This window comes from Perognathus longimembris, chromosome 20 (assembly GCF_023159225.1).
Source record: "Perognathus longimembris pacificus isolate PPM17 chromosome 20, ASM2315922v1, whole genome shotgun sequence".
NCBI classification, from domain to species: domain Eukaryota; kingdom Metazoa; phylum Chordata; class Mammalia; order Rodentia; family Heteromyidae; genus Perognathus; species Perognathus longimembris.
In genome coordinates this window covers 12,996,968-13,019,151 of record NC_063180.1, presented here as the reverse complement: position 1 = coordinate 13,019,151, position 22,184 = coordinate 12,996,968, and the positions used below count along the sequence as shown (strand labels likewise).

The window sequence follows — 22,184 nt, the reverse complement described above, 5'->3', positions numbered from 1 at the left end:
CCTCAGCACCACATATATAGAAAAGTCTGGAAGTGGCTCTGTGGCTCAAGTGGTAGAGTGCTAGCCTTGAGCAAAAAGAAGCCAGGGATAGTGCTCAGGCCCTGAGTTCAAACCCTAGGACTGGTAAAAAAAAAAAATTAATCTGTTACTATACTGTTACAACAAGTATTGCTAATATTGTTTGGCATTAGTGTCATTGTTCAATGTGAAACTTTTCTGAAACTGGCCCTTTGCCCAGTATTATGTAGTTGGCAATTTCCCACACCTGTTTTGCTCTGTATCACCCATACCTGTAACTGTCCCCCCCACCCCCCAGGAGAGCCACATCCTGTTTTGTCACCAGATGGCTAGATGGTTTCCATTATGGTCAAGATGCACTGACCTGTTTGAAACCAGTTTCTGGGCATTCCTGGAAAGTAATGAAACTGGTTTCTGGATATTTCTCAAAAGTAATGAACTGGTTCCTGGACACTTCTTGAAATTCACGAGCCACTACAATTAGGCAAAAGGGAAAATTCCTGTGGTTTTGGGGTTTAAAAGCAGCCTTCTGAGATGGCTCGGGGCTGCATCTTGAGATCCTGACCTTGAGTGAAGTCCTGGTTGTGCTTTCTCGCTCAATAAACTACTTTCCATCCCTGATTGTCATCTGAGTGGTCTCATTGTCAATTTCTGGACCCCATAACAAAAGTAAAAATAAATGAACCCCCTCCCTCAAAACAGAACAATCTTGGGAAGGCTGGATGCTCAGTTCAGTAGTAGCAGCCGGCTGTAGGTAATCCTGTAAGATTCCGCAGAGCCTCTTGACCCAGCTGTGTTATGTTGTTTTGAAAGCACAATCTGTCTTTCCTCTGTCCTGTGCAGATACCACCACCCTTGCTTTTGACAGCATCTGCCTAATACTTCTCCATGAGAACAGGTCAGAAGAGGCCTTGGAGATCATTCCCATGTCACACGCAGCTGCCTTCCAGAACTTCTGCTCTTTGGCAAATCCCTGATCCTTGTCATCTGAGTGGTCTCATTGTCAATTTCTGGACCCCATAACAAAAGTAAAAATAAATGAACCCCCTCCCTCAAAACAGAACAATCTTGGGAAGGCTGGATGCTCAGTTCAGTAGTAGCAGCCGGCTGCAGGAAATCCTGTAAGATTCCGCAGAGCCTCTTGACCCAGCTGTGTTATGTTGTTTTGAAAGCACAATCTGTCTTTCCTCTGTCCTGTGCAGATACCACCACCCTTGCTTTTGACAGCATCTGCCTAATACTTCTCCATGAGAACAGGTCAGAAGAGGCCTTGGAGATCATTCCCATGTCACACGCAGCTGCCTTCCAGAACTTCTGCTCTTTGGCAAATCCCTGATCCTTTGTCACCAAGCTTGAAGGAGCTACAAGGAATTCTTCCCAGGACCACCCAGCCCTTCATCTGAAGAAAAAGGGAGGGAAACCAGCCCTTAGACCTTGGAGCAAAAGGTGTGTTATCTGTTATTTGGGGGTGATTAGGGTGTGGGGGTAAATTACAGAGGCAAGAAAAAGACTCCACATCCTCTTGGAAGCTGAGCACCTTCAGCTTGAGGAAGTGACTGCTTTCTCCTTCTGTACTTCCTGTGCTCCCCAGGCTGTCTTCAGGCTGCCAGAGGCTGAGCTGTCTTTGGCAGCTCCCTGAAGGCAGAAAAAAAAAGAAGCCAGGCTCCTCAAAGTTTACTCTTTGAATTATTCATAGGCTATTAATAGCAGTGAAGACAGGAAGGTAGTAATCTTCCTAGGATGACTTGGGACTGTCCCCAAGGAGAACAAGGGAGGCCAGCTGCCTCATAAGTTCTGAGTGGGCCAAGTCAGTGCATGCTGATTCATACCTCTGCCATTTCCCTCTTTTCCCCAGACAGGGGCAAGAGAGGGATGCCCCGAGCCCACGCTGTAGGGACCCAGTAGTGGGGGGTGGGGGAGGTGAATCTAAGTAATTTCTCACAGACATCCCAGCACCTGGCCTGGGGACTTGGTTTCACAAACATCCTGGCTTCCAGCCAGGAGCTTGGTGACCATCCACCCAGCTCCAAGGCCTGGAGGTAAGAAGAGCCAGCCTTTGAATTTCAGGTGCCTGGTTCAATGAGGAGAGCCAGGAGGGCCCTGCTTCAGAGAACTGCAGATGTCATAGCCTTAGGAAAGCTTTGCATAGAGAGAATGCTCTGATTCTGCCTTAACTCCTTGAATGGCTTAAATCATAGGACCTTGAGGTCTGTCTTCCCTAGATGGAAAAGTTCTGCTAGTACCTGAGCATTTCCACTTAAGATCTGGTATCTTGTCTTAATGCGTCGGGGGGGGGGGGGGGGGGGGGAGTTCACCACAGGTGAGGGGCATACCTGGATCCCTGGATACAGGGGCAGACACTTGGCTGATAGGTTGCTAGCCCTGTCAGTCCAGTGTCCAGTGCTTGGGACTGGGAGCTTCCTGTGACCCTGCCCCCTGCCCTGACCCTATTTAAGCACAGACCAGCTCAGGTGCCATTACACAATGCCATGTGTATTCATATTCCCATCTTGTGTCCTGTCCCCTGGCTTGTCTCTGGCCATGGCATGTCACTTCAGCTCTCTGTTGGAGCTGAACTGGTTAGTTGGTGTTAATTTTTGTTCTTTCTTGTTTCTCTGGCCTGTATCTTAACCGTGTTAAATATATTTACAGGCTGCAGGCCTTTGTAATAATTGGCTACTTGCAGACTGCTAATACTCTAATAAAGACTTCAAGATTCTATCCTTCAAAATGTGGCTTTTCTTGGGCTGGGAATATGGCCTAGTGGCAAGAGTGCTTGCCTCATATACATGAAGCCCTGGGTTCAATTCCCCAGCACCACATATACAGAAAATGGCCAGAAGTGGTACTGTGGCTCAAGTGGCAGAGTGCTAGCCTTGAGCAAAAAGAAGCCAGGGTCAGTGCTCAGGCCCTGAGTCCAACCCCCAGGACTGGCAAAAAGAAAAAGAAAAAAAGTGGCTTTTCTGGTAATTCATCTTATAACAACCCCAAGCTCTGTCCCCTCCAGGGAATTTCCTGTCATTATTAATATAGCATAGTAGAAAACAGTATCAGACAGTGTTGAGTTCCATCTGAGACCCTTTACCTTTGTGAGCCTCATGACCCTCATAGTCCCTGTTAGCATTCTCCTCACCTCAGGTCCTGGGTCCTTCCCACTACATTTCCTGGGGCAGCTTGTAGCCCCCCAGCTCCACCCTGAGCTCCTCCCTGCCCTAGAGCTGTGACTGTCTCTGCATGGTCCCCTTAGATTGCTGGGATGGATTCTTACATTGGTTCATGACCAGGAACAAGGCTTCTGAGGGAACATTCTCCTGACCAAGTGCTCTACTTCCATCCACCACAGCTTCTGATTTGCACCTTCAACCAGGATGAGTGTGAAGAGCTAAAGTAAACCCCATTTTTAGGCAGCCCCTGTTTTGTTGTCTGTTTAAGCTATGAGTAACCCAGGCCACCAATTATCCCAGCTAGCAGAACAAGCTTATGAGGGCTCCGCCGGTCAGGAAACTCCCTGCTTAACTCTAACTGCCTGGGAATGCTTAACTCTAACCTCCCTGGAATGCCTCGAGCCCTGAGCCAATCAGATTTATACCCGTATCCTAATCTTGCTTGAACACCTGATTGCTGTAACTTTGGTTTTTTGCCTTTATAAGCTCTATGAAATCTCAGCTCAGGGCCTTCCTCCTAACCTCCGCTGTGTTGGTGGGTAGGACGAGGCCCGATCTGCAGCTTGCTTGAATAAAGCCTTGCTTTTGCATTTCAGAACGTCTGGCTCTTGGTGGTCTTCTTGGTGGTCTTCTCGCAACTTGGGCATAACCGTTGGGAGCTCGTCCAGGATAGCCTCAGAGACCCCCGAGACCCCAGACTCCGAAGGTAAGAAAACAGTGCTGTTGATTTGTCTTGTCCTATCATTTGTCTGTCTGTTTTGCTTCCTTCTTGAGGATGGCCGTTCCGACTCGTATTTCTTGAAGGGGTTGTCGAAGCAAATGCGCTTGCATGGCAATCCTGGTGGGACTAGGGAATGCCCCAGACCGTCCACCCTTGAAGGGGGACCCCTGGGGCCCCACCTTGATACTTTCAGGGCACAAGTCAGTTTGGTTTTTGGCCGGAACTGACCGGGAGAGCCTCCTAACCGAGGCTCGATCCGCCCACCTTGATCTTGGGTCTGCTCCTTCTGTCCCTTCACAGGAGTCAGCGGACCAACTTGGGAGATCTCCACCTTGTATGTCACCTCAACCACTTTGTAAATCACAGGCCTGCTTTTATTTCCTTGTTACTGTCATTATTTTCCCGTTTTTTTGTTTTATTGTGGACTGAAGGACTAACGAGACTGTGGAAAATGGGTAACATACCATCTAGCCCCCTAGGCTTGACCCCTAGCCCACTGAAAGGAGGTTAAGGAGATAGCTCAGAACCAGAGTGTGGCCATTAAGAAGGAAAAGTGGATCACCTTGTGCAAGTCTGAATGGCCCACCTTTGAGGGAGCTAATTGGCCACCCGAGGGGAGCTTTGACATAGGTAAGATCAGGACTTTGCAACGCCTAATCTACACAACCTCGTTCGGGCCATCCAGACAAGAGAGAAACCAAGAAGGAAGAGAAGAAATTGTACCCACCTGTCCTCCAGGGAGGAAGCACGGAGGAGGAAATGTTTCCCCCTCCATACTTCCCACCCCAGTTAACTCTACAAGAGGAGGACTCTGAGGAAAATGTTTCAGCTGTGCCCTCCGCTCCGGAGGGTCCCACCCAGTCAACTCGCCGTGCCGGCAGCCTAGGACATGGACGCATCAGCCCTGAGTCCTGACCCACAGCTGCTGCCGACAGGGGCAGACGCGGGGCCAGCCCAAGCCACTCACAGGCAGCGGGGAGTGACCCCACCGTGCAGCGCTGTTGTCTCTGTGTTGTTTGTGAGTCTGACAGTCTCTTTGGTGTCAAACCTGCATAACTTGTTTTGTTATCTTGCCCCGTGTTTGTTGGTGCCTTCAGTTTATAAATTAGTAGATTGTTTATGGCATATTTAGTTCTTAGCAGCGTTGCTTCTCCAAACTGCTTTTACTTTTGCCACTTTTGCATGTTTGTCTAGGTTTATGTCAAATGCTCTGAGTTGTCTAAATGATGTGTTAATTGGACTTTGATGTAAAAGAGAAAGTGAAATTGAAAGCAGAAGGGCCTAGGACGAGATTGAGTACTGAAGAGACTAGGTCCGGTGGTAAATTAGGAAAGAAAGTAAAAGTAAATGCAGTCAGATACTAGAAAAGTTTGTGTTGCAGAAAAGGAAAAATTGCCTGCATTGTTATAGGACTGGTCTGGACTGTTCTTCTCTGTTTTCTGTATCTCCTGACTGTGACGGACGAAATGGGACAGACTCCCTCTACCCCCCTGGATTTATGTTTAGTTCATTGGAAAGATGTACAGGCGACAGCTCACAATCAGAGTGTGAGTGTCCGCAAAAAGAACTAACCTCCGCTGTGTCGGTGGGTAGGACGAGGTTCGGGCTGCAGCTCTCCTAAATAAAGCCTTGCGTTTGCATTTTGGAACGTCTGGCTCTCGGTGGTCTTCTCATGACTTGGGCATAACAGAGTGACTATTGCAGTTAGCCAGGGCCTCTGATCCAATTTTCTGTAAGGCTACCAGGCTGCAGATAGAGAAATCTTGGCACCAAGTTGCGAGCCCCACTCCAGGGGACTGTAAGCCACTGGGCTGTAGGTCAAGGGAATCAGTGATTGTGGGTGATGACTCCATTTGCTGTTTTTTCCCTCCATGTTAGCTGGACAAAGCACCACTAGGACACTTGTGGGTAGCTAGCTTCAGCTCTGCTGGTCACTTATCAAGAGTGGGGGACAGTCTAAAATTCTTCCGGAAAACCGTTCAAATTTGAGCCCGATCTTAAACCTCATGCAATCAAATTTGGCCCCAAATTTGGAATTCTATGTGGCCCCTTTGTGGGACACTGGAACCCCAATATTTTACAGGACTTCTGTGATCACTCGGGCAGATGGAACTCACTCTCTTTGTCTTTCTGCCTTTCTAACTTCTGTGCCTGCCTGCCTGCCTGCCTGTGATTCTGTTAATTTCTGCTTGTTGTTGGCTAAATCTTAAGTTTTCTCTAGCATTGACCAAGTGGCAGATAATAAAACTGGCCATCTTGGCATCATGGTAAATTTCCAAAAACTGTTGAAGATGGAGTCCAAACCTCCCACCCCCCACCTCCACATACCCCCATACTTACGCCCTCCCCTCAATGGGCATGCCCGAATCCCTAGAGTCAGGAGCCAGGATGTGGAAACTCACGCTCCCTAGAATCCTGCCCCACTGAACTGGGTAGGTGCTGAGCAGTTCAGCTGCCATTTTGAGCTGCCTTGTATTTAATTATTCAAAGATCAAGGTGACTTGCTGTGACCCTGTTCAGGATCTGACCAGCTCTGTTATCATTATGCCATGCTGTTTGTGTCCTGTCTCCTTTCTCCTGGACTTTCTCTGGTCATCATAGCATCCCACTTCAGCTCCCCATTGGAGCTGAATTGGTTTCTCAAAATGTGCCTTCTCCATTTTCTCACTGTATAATCTGTGAAAAGTTTGTCAGCTGATTTTGGGTTTCTAACTGACCACGAGGTTCCATCACGATTGGGCAAAATTAATGTCATTTTGCCTCCTGGAATTCCAGAACACGTACATGGCCAGTTTTTAAAAATCTAAGCATGCTTTAATGCTTGTGCACAAATGTCTGTGTGTCTGTATGTAAAATATGTAAAAACGGTCACCATGGTTTCAAAATTACTTGCTTTTTGACTACAATTGTAACTAGTATACTACCAAGTATTCTCAGGCCAAAGGAAAAAAGCTGACAGTTTTAAAACTCCAGCAGCGAAGATGCTTTCCCCCCCGCAGCCCACTGGGGGAGTCACAATGCCACCAGGCAGTTAGTTACCTGACTCCAAGCCAAAGGAAAAAACTGGGCAGTTTTAAAACCAAACCAATCAGATTTGGGTGCAAGGAAATATGTCTAAGAGTTCATCCAAAACACAAATTAAGGAACAATAAGTAAAAGGGTTTTAGGAAAGGAACTGAAGAAACAAAAATGGTTTCTTTTGGAAAGTAAAACACCAAAAGGTTCAAATATGGTATAAGTGTATCTTAAAAGACAAAAGTTGGCTGTGATTTAAATAATACACCATTGAAAAACCAGCATGTCATTTATGTCCACCTATGCTAAAAGTTAAATGTTATACATCTAGACGATCCTGGCAACTCCTTGGTAAAATAGGCTAAGGTTTTACTTCCCCATTTTCTCCCCTATGCTCTCATCAACTCCCTTTAAAATCAAAGGACCAGAGTCATTTTGGAACAAGTGTGCAAGTGTGGTCACTATGGCTTGTGAAGTCTGGTCATCCCCGAACACTTTCTTCCAGGTTTGTAGCAGGCCTGTCTTGGCAGAGTTGCAGCCTAGACTTCAAGGCTGCAGTGTGTTCGGTGGCCACAGGTTTGCATTGGGGTAGCACTGGTGTCTTCCTCCTCCATGACTCAGAATCTGCCTTAGCTGCTGCGGAGAGAAAACTTGGCAGGTTGGTCTGTAGTAACCCGAGGGCCAAACTGAATTTTAGACTGCACTTGCAAGAGATGGTTACAGACTCAAGCCTTCTAACAGAGTTGTCACTCTGCCAAAACAAGTGGGGCACCAGCCTGAAAAGGCCAGTGTACTCAGAGTAAGCAACCAGGAAAATACTGGGAGATTTCAATTGCAGGCAACCCAGCAGGAGGAGTGACAATCCATTGGATCCCCTGGGAGACACTGTCACTGCTGCTCTGTCCATCCCTTCCAACCTGGAGATATCCTCTGGGCAAAGTTCAAGGACAGCCTGACAGTCTTCTAGAAGAGACTACGTCATCATTCTACCTCCACTGTGGTAAAAGTAGACTGGATCCTTGCCTGGCTCCATCACACACACGTAAAGCCTGCTGATTCAGGACGGAAGGCACAGGCCACTTCAGATCCATTGAAGCTGAGACTTCTACATGGTCCTGACCCTTTGCCCTCTTGACCGCTATTCATTTGTGTTCTCTTCTACCTGTTGGTAATGTTAATCCCCACAAGTTAGACCACAAGGAGTGAATGAGCAAAGAAATGATGTGATTTGGTTTCTATGCTATCTTGCAATTAGATTCATTTTAGTAGTTAGCAAAAGGATTCCAAGTTTGGATTCTTGCCACAGTGCTTTCCATTCTTGCATTAAGAAACTGTCATTTAAGTTCAAAGGTGTCCTGAGAGTTACTTCAGACCACAGAAAACAGCCCAAGGAACCATAAAGTGCTAATCAGTTGCTATTTGAAAACTCTCAGCACTTCTACTGAGTTTTGTCATTCCAGAACTATGGCAAGTATTTGTTGGTCAATTCTTAACAAGTTACAGGTAAACAATATTCCTATAGTCTCCTTGTTGCTTTAATTGGAAATAAAAAAGGGCTTTTGTGGTAAGTTCAAAGCCAGCCTAGGCAGAAAAATCCCTCTGAGACTCCATCTCTCAACTAACCAGTAAAGAGACAGGGTAGAAGCATGGCTCTGCTCATATTCCTGGCCTGGTACCCCTAGTTATTATTAATAAACAACAAAGGGGGGGATGTTAGCATACTCCCCACCTCAGATCCTGGGCCCCTCCCACTATATTTCCTGGGGCAGCTTGTAGCTCCCCCTCCCCAGTTCCATCAGGACATGAACTACTTCCTGCCCTAGAGCTCCCACTAGGATAGTTTGGCACTCCCACTCTCCATCCAGACCTACCTGAGCATGCAGAGTACCTCCTCTCTAGTCCCAGAGTTACAAGCTACCACCTGGAGAAGGTACAGATGCCATATGGCTTCCTCTCTCATGGATAATATGGCCTCACTAATAAATCTCCTTATAAACCTTCTCCTGTCCCTGACTAGCTCCCCATTGTCACCTGGGATGACTGAGATGGATTCTTACAGTCTCACAGAAAGCTAAGCAGAATTGAGAATGACACTGTAGCCAGGTGCTGGTGGCTCATGCCTGTAATCCTAGCTATTCAGGAGGCTAAGATCTGAAGATGGAAGTTTGAAGCCAGCCTTTGCAGTAAATTCTGAGAGAACCTTTTCTCCAATGAACCACCCAAAAGCTGGAGTGGGAATGTGGCTCCAGTGATAAAGTGACAGCCTTGAATGGAGAAGCTAAGGGACAGGATAGCACTCAGACCCTGAGTTCAAGCTCCAGTACCAGCACACACACACACACACATACACATATACACACAGCCTTCAGAATGGGAGATTTTTTTTGCCAACTATATATCAGACATTGGCCTAATATCCAGAATATACAGAGAGCCGAAATAATTACACTCTCAAAGAACCAACAACCCAATTAATATGCTAATCAGCTAAAGAGAGACTTCTCAGAAGAAGTAAAAATGGCCAATAGACAATAGAAGAAATGCTCTGTATCTCTGGCCACTAAGGAAGTACAAATCAAAACAATACTCAAATTCCACAGATGCAGGCAATGATGTGGCCAAAAGGAACCTAATACACTGTTGTTGGGAAGGTACACTTATTCAAGCACTCTGGAAAGCAATGGGAGATTAAGTATAAAGCTACCCTGTGATCTAGCAATTCCACTCCTGGGCATTTGTCCAAAAGATTATAAACCAGGATACAGTAAAGCCACCAGCACATCCATGTTCATAGCAGTACTCTTCACTATAGACAAGATGTAGAAACCTCCCAGGTGCCCCTAAATGGACAAATAGATCAAGCAAACGTAGACTATACACAGTGGATTTTTACTCATTCATTAGAAAGAATGATATATCATTTGCAAAGAAATGGGAAGACCTGAAAAAAATATAAGTGAGGTAAATTAGGCTCAGAGAAAAATGTTGCATATTTGCCCTCATATGTAAAAGCTAGAGTTAGTTTATAAACATATAAGTAAATATGTTGGGTGGTATGCCAGTTTATACCAAGGAACTAAATGGAATATGGTAGATTCAGAGGAAGAACTCAAATAGTATAATTCATTAGAAAGGTAAAGTCAAAGTTCAACAAAACAGCACCAGGAAATGGGTACTTAAAAAGGGTGAGGTCAAGGGGAGAGGATTAGACAAATGAGAAGAAGGTAGAATGTAGTCAATAATTCAATGAAAGGCACTAGGGCCTCACAGCTGTCATCCTAGCTACTCAGGAGGCTGAGATCGGAGGACTGTGATTCCAAGTCAGCCCAGGCAGGGAAACCCATGAGACTTTTATCTCCAGTGAGCCACCAGAAAACCAGAAGTGGCGCTGTGGGTCAAAGTAGTAGAGCATAAGCCTTGAGCAGAAAAGCTCAGGAATAGTCCCCAGTTCCTGAGTTCAAGCCCCGTGACTGACCAAAACAAAACAAAACAAAACACTGAATGTATATCCTACAAAATTAAAAAATAATTGAGGTAAGGGGTGGGTTGGGTGGGATGGGTGAAAATGTTGAAAGGGGTAACATTGATTAAGATGCCTTGTATTAATGTCTGCTTTGTTTAATGGCAACTCCTTTGTACAACTACCTAAAGATAAGACAGTAATAACAATAAAAAGAATAAACCCTATGCATGGGCCTCTGTAAAGATTGAGAATGTATACTAAGCATGATGCTTGACATACAGTCAGTGCCCAATAGTTGTAGGTCAATCTTGATGTATGCCGTTAGAACATTCTCTGTGCTGGCTTGCATTTACATTTGATCCAACCAGGGTGATTGTTAGCATTTTCCTCCACCTTAGGTCCTTGGTCCCTCCCACTCTCCCCCAGCTCCACCCAGCCTAGATCTCTCACTCTCTGTCCAGACTTACCGGCCTCCTCTCTAGCCCCAAAGTTAAAGCTACCACTTGGATTAGGTACAGATACCATATTGCTCCCTCTCTTGTGGGAGATATGGGTTCACTAATAAACCTTCTTCTCCTGTCCATGACTATCTCTGCGTGGTCCCCTGGGATGGTTGGGATGGATTCTTTCAGTGATAATCTTAGGTCTAGTTGGAATTACTCAACTACATTTTTAAGTAGGCAAGTGTAGAGTTTTCCAAAGTGGACATACCTTACCAGATCATTTTTTATTTAATCTTTACAAAAGATGGTGTCCCAAATGAAGTTTCTGAGTGTGTGTCTATGTGTAGAAGGCCAGAACTGGAACTTGAATTCAGGACCTCATATTCTCCTTTGGTTTCTTCATTCAAGGATGGCACTCCATCAGTTGAGCCACAGCTCCACTTCTGGTGTTTTTATGGTTAATTGGAGTCTCATCAGTTTTCCTGCCTGGACTAACTTTGCTGTGATCCTCAGACTTTAGCTTCCTGAGTAGGTAGAAATGCATACAAATGTAAGCTATAGGTGCTCAGCTCAGATGGGGCCTTGTGATGCTTAATGAATGGTGAGATTCTGCCTCTTTATTCACTTGTACTTTTGCCCTTGCCTTTAGTGTGACCTGAGAGGTCACATGGGTTGGGGAGGGGTACTTCCTAACTTGTAGCAGACAAAGGCAAGGCTGTGGCCTGCCCCTGGGAGGCTTTGTCAGCTATAGCAATGCCTCTTCTACTGCATGATACATTCCCAGGATGCATTTCTCAGAGGTTCAACTGCAATCTCATCCACAATTGTAAAAGGGAAGAGGCTTTTTGCTGGTTAATCGTAGGTATGAGTTTCATGGTCTTTTCTGCCAGAGCTATCTTCAAATCGCTATCCTCAGATCTCAGCCTTCAGAGTGGCTGGGATTATAGGATGAGCTGCAGGTGCTATATAATCCTTTTGATGGAAGGCATTTTGGCAACTCTCTTAAAAGCTTTTGAATAAAGAACTTCAAAGTTTAAGCCTTGCTTTCAATACTCACATGCCAAAGTCTGGAGATTAGTGAAGGATGAACAGAAAATCTTTACAATTGACCTGGAGCCTGAGATACTTCCAAAAGTGTTGACGTGGCCTAAAAGAGAAGTTATTGGAAGGCTTCAGCCCTTAAATCAATAATTTTCCACCTAAAATGGACTCACCAGAGGAACAAAAATGAGGATTTGTTATTAACCTGATTTACTTGGAAATGACCAAGGAAAAGCTGGTAAAAGAGTGAGAAATTAGGGCAGAAAGGATGAGTAAGAATATAGCCAGACACAGGTGGCTTGTGATTGTAATCCTAGCTACTCAGGAGCTGTAATTTGAAGATCAGGGCTGCAATCCAGCCAGGGTTGAAAAGACCCATGGCACTCTTATTTCCAATGAACCAGCAAAAAGCCAGAGGTGGAAATGTGGCTCAAGCCATAGAGCATCAACCTTGTGTGAAAAAAATCTAGGGAGAATATGAGACCTCGAGTTCAATCCCTAATACTTGCACAAAATAAATACATTAGATTAGAATTAAAATGCTAAAAAAGCACCAGCAATGCCTACAGCTGGCAAGAACGGGCTGCTTTGCCAGGTTATGGTGGCTCATGCCTGTTGTCCTAACTACTCAGGAGGTTGAGACCTGAGGATCTTGGTTCAAATCCAGTGTAGGCAGGAAAGTCTGTGAGACTCTACAATGAATCATCTCCAATTCATCTCAAATGAACCACCAGGAAACCAGAAGTGGAGATGTGGCTCCAAGAGGTAGAGTGCTAGCCTTGAGCAAAACAGTTTGGGAACAAAGCCCAGGCCTTGAGTTCAAGCCCCAAGACTGACAAAAATTAAAAAAAAGAATAAGCTGGTTTGCACATGTCCTACAGGACAAACTCTCAAGTCCTCTGCCTCCTCAGTGTTCTGAATTGACTTGGTATCCAACCTCCAGGACCCTCTCCCCTCTCCTGGCAGACTAACTTGGTATTTAGGGGGTGAATAAAGCATTCGAAGGCTCAGATTAGAGTTTGGAAACCTGTGGTGGATGTGCAGTCTTCACCTAGAAGTTCTAGCAAGGGTTTCAGTACTCAGTCCAGCAGAGAAAATGTTCAACAAGAGCTATTCTGTTTGTGCATCAGATGCAGAAGGCAATTGCCAGCAGGTACCCATCCTCACACAGGAAGGGTGGTGGGGGAGGGGGGCGCAGCAGGCCTTCTCCTTCACTCCCTACCTCTGATGGGACTATTGGGACATCAAGGTAGGCAGGGTAGATTTTGTTTCTCCAGAGATAAATAAAACCACTCAGACCTGTTGGAAGACAAGATGAAGAAGTTGGATCTCTTTATGTATGTGCATGTGTGTGCATGTGTGTGTGCATGTGTGTGTGTGCGTGTGTGTGTGTGCTCTGTTGTTATATAGTGAGAAAACAGGGAAACCACATTTTGAGAGATTGAACTTTGGAGTCTTTATTAAAAGGCAATGACTGAATGGTGGACTCCTGTCTCAAAGACCATCAGCCAGCAAATGCACTTAACCCTTTAGGAAATTGAGCCATGAAGGCCAGAGAGGAAAGAAAGAACAAAAACAATACCAACAAACTGGTTCAGCTTCAATAGAGAGCTGAAGTGTGATGCCATGGTGACCAGAGATGAGCCAGGAGACAGGACACAGGATGCAAACATGGAGACATGTGGTGTGGCATAATGGCACCTGAACTTGTCCAAGCCTAAATAGGGTCAGGTCAGGGGGCAGGGTCACAGGAAACTCCCAGTCCCAGACACTGGACTAACAGGTTTAAGTTCCCACCACTGCTTCCAGGGATTCAGATATACCCATCACCTGGGAGGTGGGGGCTTCACCTTCCCCCACTGTGAAGGCAAGATGGTGGACCTTATATGGACATGCTCAGGCACAAGCTCAGGGAACTTTCCATCTAGGGAAGATATGCCTCAACCTTCCATATAGGGGAAATCTTAAAAGGCTACTCAGAGGTTTGGGTGATTCAAGCCATTTAGGGAGGTAATCAAGGCAGAACCATGGCATTCTCTATATGCAAAGCTTTCCTAAGGCTATGACATCTGCTTTTCTCTGAAGCAGAGTTCTTGTCTACCTTGAGCTAGGCATCTGCATCCAATCAATGGCCTCTCTCACCTCTAGGCTTTTCAGCACTGGTGGAGATTTACCTACACCCAGCGAGAGGCACCAGGATGTCTGTAAGAAGTTATTTAGATTCAGCCTCCTTACTTCACTGTCACTGGTCTTAACCTCAGGGCCTGGGTGCTCTGCTTTTTCCCCCCTCAAAGTTGATCTCTACCAATTGAGACACACTTCCACTTGAAGCTTATTTTTAATTTGTGGCTAATTGGAGACTTGTCTGCCTAGGTTGGCTTTGAACCTTAATCCTCAGATGTCAGACTCTTGAGTAGCTAGGATTACAGGTGTGAACCACGGGCACTGGGTAAGAAGTTGGTTCTTAGTGCTTCAGAGGATGCTCCATGGGATCTGAGAGAAGGCTCTGGGCATGGACAAGGAAGAAATATCAGACTGTGTGCACTAAGAAATTCATGTTAGGCTGTGCCACATGAGAAGAATTTGCAACCTGAACAACACTAAGCTTTGAGAACCACATAGAAAGATTGTTTGGCTGAACTATCAAGGTGGAGATGATAGCCTGAAGTGTAAAGAGCCCAAAGATTACACCTCTGTGACTACAGAACCTACTGACAGGCCATGCTTAGTCTCTAGATCCTGATCATTCTCATGTGGGCTGGAAGGAGCCTTCAGACAATGGTAGAGGACAGATGACTAAGGATTACCCAGAATCCCCTTGGCTATGGTCACAGTGAGTGCCTTCCACTCAAAATTCTCTAGGGAAGGGTGAGCCTAGGTACCATGCAAGCAACCAAATTGATAACTCATTGTTAGCTAGTAGTCTTTCTTATCTTTCAGATGCTTTTTGGTATTACTATCAGAACAAATCATGCACATTCTCTCATTTCTTCTGAAAATACCTGTTATGAGAATGCTCTTCTCAAGTTTTGTTGATGTTTGGCAGGGTGGTGTGTGTGTGTGTGTGTGCATCAGTACTAGGGCTTGAACTATAAACCAACTACTCGATATAGGGAAATGTGAGGATCACAATTCCACACCAGCTGGGAAGAGACTCTTAAATCCAATTAACTAACAAAAAGCCAGAGATATGGGTGAAGTAATAAAGAACCAGCTTGAATGAAAAAGCCAAGCAAGAATTTGAGGCCCTGAATTCAAACCCCAGTACACACACACAAACACACACACTTGTTCATAAGCACAACAATTTATAATAACAAAATCTTTGAACTCAAATGCCCATAAACCTGAGACTAGATAAATCAATTGTAGTAGAATCACACTAGAACCCAAGGATAATGAATAATGTATGGCTATACCCCAAAATCTAGATGAATCTCAACATTATGCAGATTCAGGAGCCCTAATGGCTGAAAGTCCATCAATAAAAGCAGTAGAACTAGACATGGCAGAACTCAGGAAGACTATAATCCTTGAGCTTGAAAGCTATCATGTTTGTCCTCCCTCCCTTCCTCCCTCCCTTCTACCTTTATTTCCTTTTTTTGTGCCCATCATGGGGCTTTCAGGACCTGGGAGCTCTTCCTGAGCGCTACTACTTGAGCCAAAGCTCCATTTCCAGCTTTTTTTTTTTTTTTTTTTTTTTTTTTGCTAGTTCATTAGATATAAGAGTCTCACAGCCTTTGTTGCCTGGGCTGAGTTCAAACCACAATCTTCCAGATCTCAATCTCCTGAGTAGCTAGGATTATAGGTGTGACCCACTAGCATAAGGCTTTTTCTACTTCTTGGTCTGGATGCTGCTTAGGTAGATATGTGAAGTCTGCAAATTCACCTACTTACAGATTTTCAATTAATGTACTTATCTGTACATACTGTACTTCAGCAAAAAAAAATTTAAAAAGGCAGCTAATAATATTTTTAATTTTCCATACTCATACTTTGGGGCTAATTTTAGTACAAAATTGTCAGTACCGCTCACAACCAATTATAACACTTGTCTGGATAAGGCTGAGTGATGAAAAATGAAGTTGGGAGACTGGAGGTTGTAGCTCAGTTGGGGGATGGGGAAGGGTTGCTCCTTAAGTCCAGCCAGAGGAGAAAGTGGTGAGGAGGTGGCTTTATGCCCTAACTTCAGCTTTGAAGTTAGGGTTTCTTTTGAGCTCATTTGAGTGTAAGAAGCTAATTCATGGGGGAGGGGGCTTCATTGGTGAGGAGCTAGGAGACATTTCTCTTCCTGTAACCCTTGTCCTTTTTCAGATTAACTTGATAAAGACTCAGTAATGTGCCATTCAGGGAGGCTGTTTGAACTCAACACTATTGTATCTAAGGAGGGAAACAGAAACAAAAATAAACAACAAAACCACACAAAACAATTAAATCTAAATATTTAGCAGCTGCTTTTCTTTCTAGTAAAATTTTTTGAAAGGTAAACAGAATAATTTATTTGAAGGTGAAAGCAAAGCCATGAAAGGAAAGTAGGAGGACTCTCCATTAGGAATGGGGCCTCCAAGAGGAGTCCAAAGGAATCCTCTCAGAAGGGGACCATTACCTTACAGTATGCGGCTCCTCCCAGATCTTCTCCCCTGGACTTTATATTGATTGGTTGGTGGCTTGTGCTTGCACTCTGAGCCCAGCTCTTTTCATTGATTGAGTAGGCACCGGGAATTATGGGAAATAGTGTTTGAACAGAAATTCACAGCATTATGGGAAGAAGAATCATTTGAGCAGGAACCCAAGGCACTATGGGAACAAGAAGCTCCTTAATGAGCTACACATTACCTGCAAGGTGTTGTATCTTCCACTTTTTCTACCTAACAGTTAGTGGGGAACAGATGGGAGCCCTAATTGTGCTATGGAACAGAAGTTTTTACCATTCCAGGCTCTTTCCTGCCAAATGAGGGCTTCCTGGTCATTTCTGAAGCAATTGTATAGACACCCATTTCCTGGAAACCATGTTACTGAAACCATGAAACCATGTTACTGCACTCTGTCAGTTGTTCTTAACAAAACAGGATTCAGAAGCTACTTGTATTCTTTGTTTTCCCAGAAACACCATGAGGGCTGTGTCCTCCCCTACATCATCTTCTTGATTAACATCAGGACTGCCATTTTGTGGTGTCATTCACCAAGAGAATCCCTTTTTGGTATAGGTCCCAGCTGTGTGATTTCAATCAATAATATAACTTTTCTGAACTTTTTTTTAATCTATAAAAATTGACATCCATGAAGGATAGAGGAGAATTCTGAAAGGGGTAATATTGATCAGGGTGTATTATACTCATAAATGGATATGTTCAATGGTTTCCCGCTTGTACTGAAGTGATGTATATAATTAATCTGTTACTATACTAACTTTACACAAACAAATATTGCTAATATTGTTCAGTATTAATGTCATTGTTCAATGTGAAACTTTTCTGAAACTGGCTCTTTGCTCTGTATTGTGTAGTTGCAATTGCCCACACCTATTTTGCTCTGTATTACCCACACCTATAATTGTCCCCCTGCCTCCAGGAGAGCTACATCCTGTTTTGTCACCAGATGCTAGATGCTTTCCATTATGGTCAAGACGCCCTGACCTGTTTGAAACTGGTTTCTGGATATTTCTTGAAAGTAATGAACTGGTTTCTAGACACTTCTTGAAATTCATGAGCCACTACAATTAGGCAAAAGGAAAACTTCCTGTGGTCTGGGGTTTTAAAGGAGCCTTCTGGATGGATCAGGCTGCATCTTGAGATCCTGACCTTGAGTGCAGTCCTGGCTGCATCTTGAGATCCTGACCTTGAATGCAGTCCTGGTGTGCTAGTACTTTCTCGCTCAATAAACTACTTTCCATCCCCAGTTGTCATCTGAGTGGTCTCATTGATCACTAGACCCCATAACAGTCCAACTACTTAAAGAAAATAAAAATATAATAAAAAATAATAATATTGCCAGGTGCCAGTGGTTCACATCTATCATCCTAGCTACTCAAGAGGCTGAGATTTGAGGATTGTGCTTTGAAGCCAGTCCATGTGGGAAGGGCCGTAACATTCTTCTCTCTAACTACCCTAACAGAAATCCAGAAGCGAAGTTGTGGCTCAAGTGGTAGAGTGTTATTTTTGAGCAAATAAACAAAAACAAAAATACCTCAGGCACAGCACCCAGTCCGAGTTCAGGACCTAGGACTTTCTCTCTCTCTCTCTCTCTCTCTCTCTCTCTCTCTCTCACACACACACACACACACACACACGCACACACACACACACACACACATGTTGGGGTCCATCTTCCCCCCTAGATGGAAGGGGCCTGAGGCACCTCCCCCAGCTGGGGAATGCAGCCCTTCCATCCTCTCTACATTGGAATCTGGAGAAACCGGTCCGATAAGAGACCCCCGACTTAGCTGGCAGCCAGCCTGGCGCCTACCAGCCCCGCCCTGGTTTGGGAGTGATGTAGCCCCTTGGAGGTCAAGTGACCAGCCCCTTGGAGGGCAAGTGACCAGCCCCTTGGAGGTCACCTGACAGCTCGTGGCCTATGGGAATCCTGGCCAACCCCCTTTCCCCCAGATCATCTACCCTTGCCCCTCTCTCAATAAAGTTAGTTCGCTCTCAGAGGCTGACCCGTGGTCTATGTCCGTTGCTTCCGGAGTAGGATAGCGGTCACATTACCACGCGGGTCGCGCGCCCGCCAGGACGGAGACATCCCCACGTCTCACCCCGACAAACCTGCAGGCCGAGGGTTGGGGTAGAAGGCGATGCGAGGATAATAAGAGAGAAAGAAATGAGCACTTGAGCCGGAGCAGAGAGAGCAGTCCCCACACACACACACTAATTAATATCAACCTTGCATGGCTGTTTGGAGGATTGCATAGGCCAGGGGTTAATAGACTTTTTCTATAAAGGACCAAAAAGTGAGTACTTTAAAATACTAGCCTCATAGTCCTGGTCCCAACTATTCAGCTCTGCCTTTCAAAGCAGTAGGTGAGTGAATGTCCAGTTTTCCAATAAAACTTTATTTAAGACAGAACAGACAACCGGCCAGATTTGGCTTGTAGGTTAAAGATTGCCAACCTCTGTCACAGATCATCTTCTCTATTACCAGCACATTTTCCTAAGCAGTACATGAGCTGGGTTGCAGAAAGGCTCTAACATTGAGTTGAGTTTTTTCACCATTTGTGACCTGGACATGGCACTGTAGCCCTTTGCTCAAGTGACTTCCAAGTTATGTCCTGTGGGTATCTGTTTGTAACCGGAGCCTTGGAGAGCTGGTTGATGAGAAAGGGAGTCAGCAGGCAGCCTCAGGCAGATCCTCACTTCTACTCCAAGACAGAACAAGGCACTTATTGATCACTCTGCAACATACAACCTGTATGAACCAGGCATGTTGTGATATCTCACCGTACCTACTTCTTTACCCACAAACAAGGTTTACAACTCCATGAGCACAAAGTAAGTCCTTGATAGTGATCACCATGCCTAGAACATAACACACATGCCACTGATGCAAGGCGTATTGGTATTCAAGCAGAAGAGGCCTGGGGATGTCATCCCAGCTTCACCAATCCCATAGCTCTAAGCTTCTGTTTGTGGGTTCTCCCATTGATTTACCAAGGGGCTGGTACAGGGGCAGGCAGGGCCATTTCCCAAGCTGCCCTTCCCCACTATCCCTCCATGTCAATGCAGACAAATATGAATCAGAAAGTGCATTGAAAGTGGGAAAGCTACAGAGGAAGCCCAATTCCCAGCCCGGAAACCGTGTACACAGGTATTAGAACTAGGGAACTGAAAGGAAATACCAAAATCAAGAGATACAGGGTAAAAAAGACAAACGATTACAAAAGCAATACTTGCAAAACTGTTTATTGTAAATCTACTGAACAACTCATGGGGGGGAAAGGGAAAGGGGGAGGGGGAATGAGGGAAGAGGTAACAAACAGTACAAGAAATGTATTCAGGGGGCTGGGGATATGGCTTAGTGGCAAGAGTGCCTGCCTCATATACATGAGGCCCTGGGTTCGATTCCCCAGCACCACATATACAGAAAATGGCCAGAAGTGGTGCTGTGGCTCAAGTGGCAGAGTGCTAGCCTTGAGAAATAAGAAGCCAGGGACAGTGCTCAGGCCCTGAGTCCAAGCCCCGGGACTGGCCAAAAAAAAAAAAAAAGAAAAGAAAAGAAATGTATTCAATGCCTAACTTGTGAAACTGTAACCGCTCTGTATATCAGTTTGACAATTAAAAAAAAAAAAAAAGAAAGAAAGTGGGAGAAAGCTAGTCAGGTGCTGGTGGCTCACATCTATAATACTAGCTACTCAGGACCCTAAGATTGATCATGGTTCGAAGGTAGCATGGGCAGGAAAGTCTTTCTTTCTTTCTTTCTTTCTTTCTTTCTTTCTTTCTTTCTTTCTTTCTTTCTTTCTTTCTTTCTTTCTTCCTTTTGTTGGTTGTGGGACTTGAAATCAGGGCCTGGGTGCTGTACTTGAACTATTTTGCTCAAGGCTAGTTTTCTGTCACTTTGAGCCACAGCTCTACTTCTGGTTTCCTGGTGTTAGTTGGAGATAATAGTCTCACAGACTTCTCTGACCAGGCTGGATTTGAAATATGTTCCTCAGATCTCAGCCTCTTGAGCCACCAGTGCCTGGCTTTTCCTGTGAGACCTTTATCTTCAATTAATTTGCCAAAAAACCAGAAGTACAGTGTGGCTCAAGTAGTAAAGAGCTAGCATTTAGCAAAAAAGCTAAGATACAGTGCCTGATCCCAAGTTCAAGCTCAAGTATACACACTTGCTCACACATGTGCTCACACAAACACACACAATCTGTGCAAGTACATGCATATGAAAACAAGATATTCAAAGTGTTAGTCTCTGAATGATGAGGTAAAGAATTTAAATATTATTTATTTAGAAATCTAGGGGCTAGGGATGGAGGTAAGTGATAGAGCTTTTGCCTATCCTGGGTGGGGCCCTGAGTTCCATCTCAGCATGAAAAAATAAGTAATTGCTGAAAAACAATACTTCCAAATGCTCTATACAAGTCACATTAAATATTACTATCATAGTACATTAAACATTTTTAAAAATACACATGGGGCTACTGGTGGCTCATGCCTGTAATATTATGTACTCAGTTAGCTAAGCTCTAAGGATCACAGTTCAAAGCCAGCCTAAACAGGAAAGTACATGAGCCTCTTATCTCCAATTAACCACCAAAAAGCCAGAAATAGCCATCACTCAAGGGGTAGAACACTTGTTTTGAGCAAAAAAGCTCAGGGATAGCATCTAGGCCCTGAGTAAAAAACTCAGGAGTGGCAAAACAAAAACAAAACCAACAACACTCTCCCACCAAAAAACCCCACCAAACAACGCCCCCCCCCAAAACCCCAAACTAAACTATAATAGAGACCCCAAATGATGTAACCAACAAACAAAGATCCTTGTAATCTAGAAGAATATGTGTGTATAAATTCTGAATTGAATATTCCATTTCTTTTTTTTCTTTTAAATTAAATTTTATTGATAAAGTGATATAGAGAGAGTGTATAGTTACATAATAAGGTAGTGAGTACATTTCTTGTCATATTTGTTACACCCTCCCTCTTTTTTCTTTCCCTTCCCCAGTTCAGATAAACATATATACAATATCCAGTGTACCAGAATCATATACAGTGACCACAGGGAGTACGTCAAAGGAAATTCATCTAGTACATTAAACATAATGACAACAGTAAAATTCTCCTGTTTCCATCTCTTGGAGTTCATTTTGCTTAGCCTCATCTTATATAACCATATGTATGTAGCTGTTGAGCTATTGTGCTCCTGGCAGGTCTATCCTAGACCTTTTTATGTTTATTTAGTAATTGTTTGGTTTTAGAGACATGATGTAAAGTCGCTGACCAAAACATGTAGAAATACCATTTGAAAAGAAGTTTGTTATTTTACAGATATGATCTCTACTGAACTTGAGATCTCTTGGACTTAAGATTTTTGCCATAGTACATCTGACCAGAATAAAGACATTAGACTCAGTGTTCATTGAGTAGTCATCTCTAAATGCCAAGTGATGATTTTTCTATGATTTTTTCTCTTATTATGTGCAATATTCTCACAAATTCAATGTGTGTCATCTGTCATCAGAAAGATGAATCCTCACCCTCAAAACTACTGTGATGGTTCATCTTGCCAACTCAGCTGGATTAAGAAGTAAGTGCCTAAAAGGACATTCTAGCTATACCTATGAGGGAGCTTTCATTGGAGACCAATGGACACATGCCTTGACTGTGGTG

At 44.4% G+C, this 22,184-nt stretch overlaps 1 long non-coding RNA gene across 1 annotated transcript; it reads right to left on the bottom strand.

Moving 5' to 3' along the window:
• Positions 1–230: 230 nt before the first annotated feature.
• Positions 231–17,747, bottom strand: LOC125338794. The gene is made up of 3 exons (XR_007208362.1): positions 17,704–17,747; positions 5,390–5,393; positions 231–578 (listed from the first exon to the last, which is right to left on the bottom strand). It is a non-coding gene; the product is annotated as an uncharacterized LOC125338794 (long non-coding RNA).
• Positions 17,748–22,184: the final 4,437 nt, after the last annotated feature.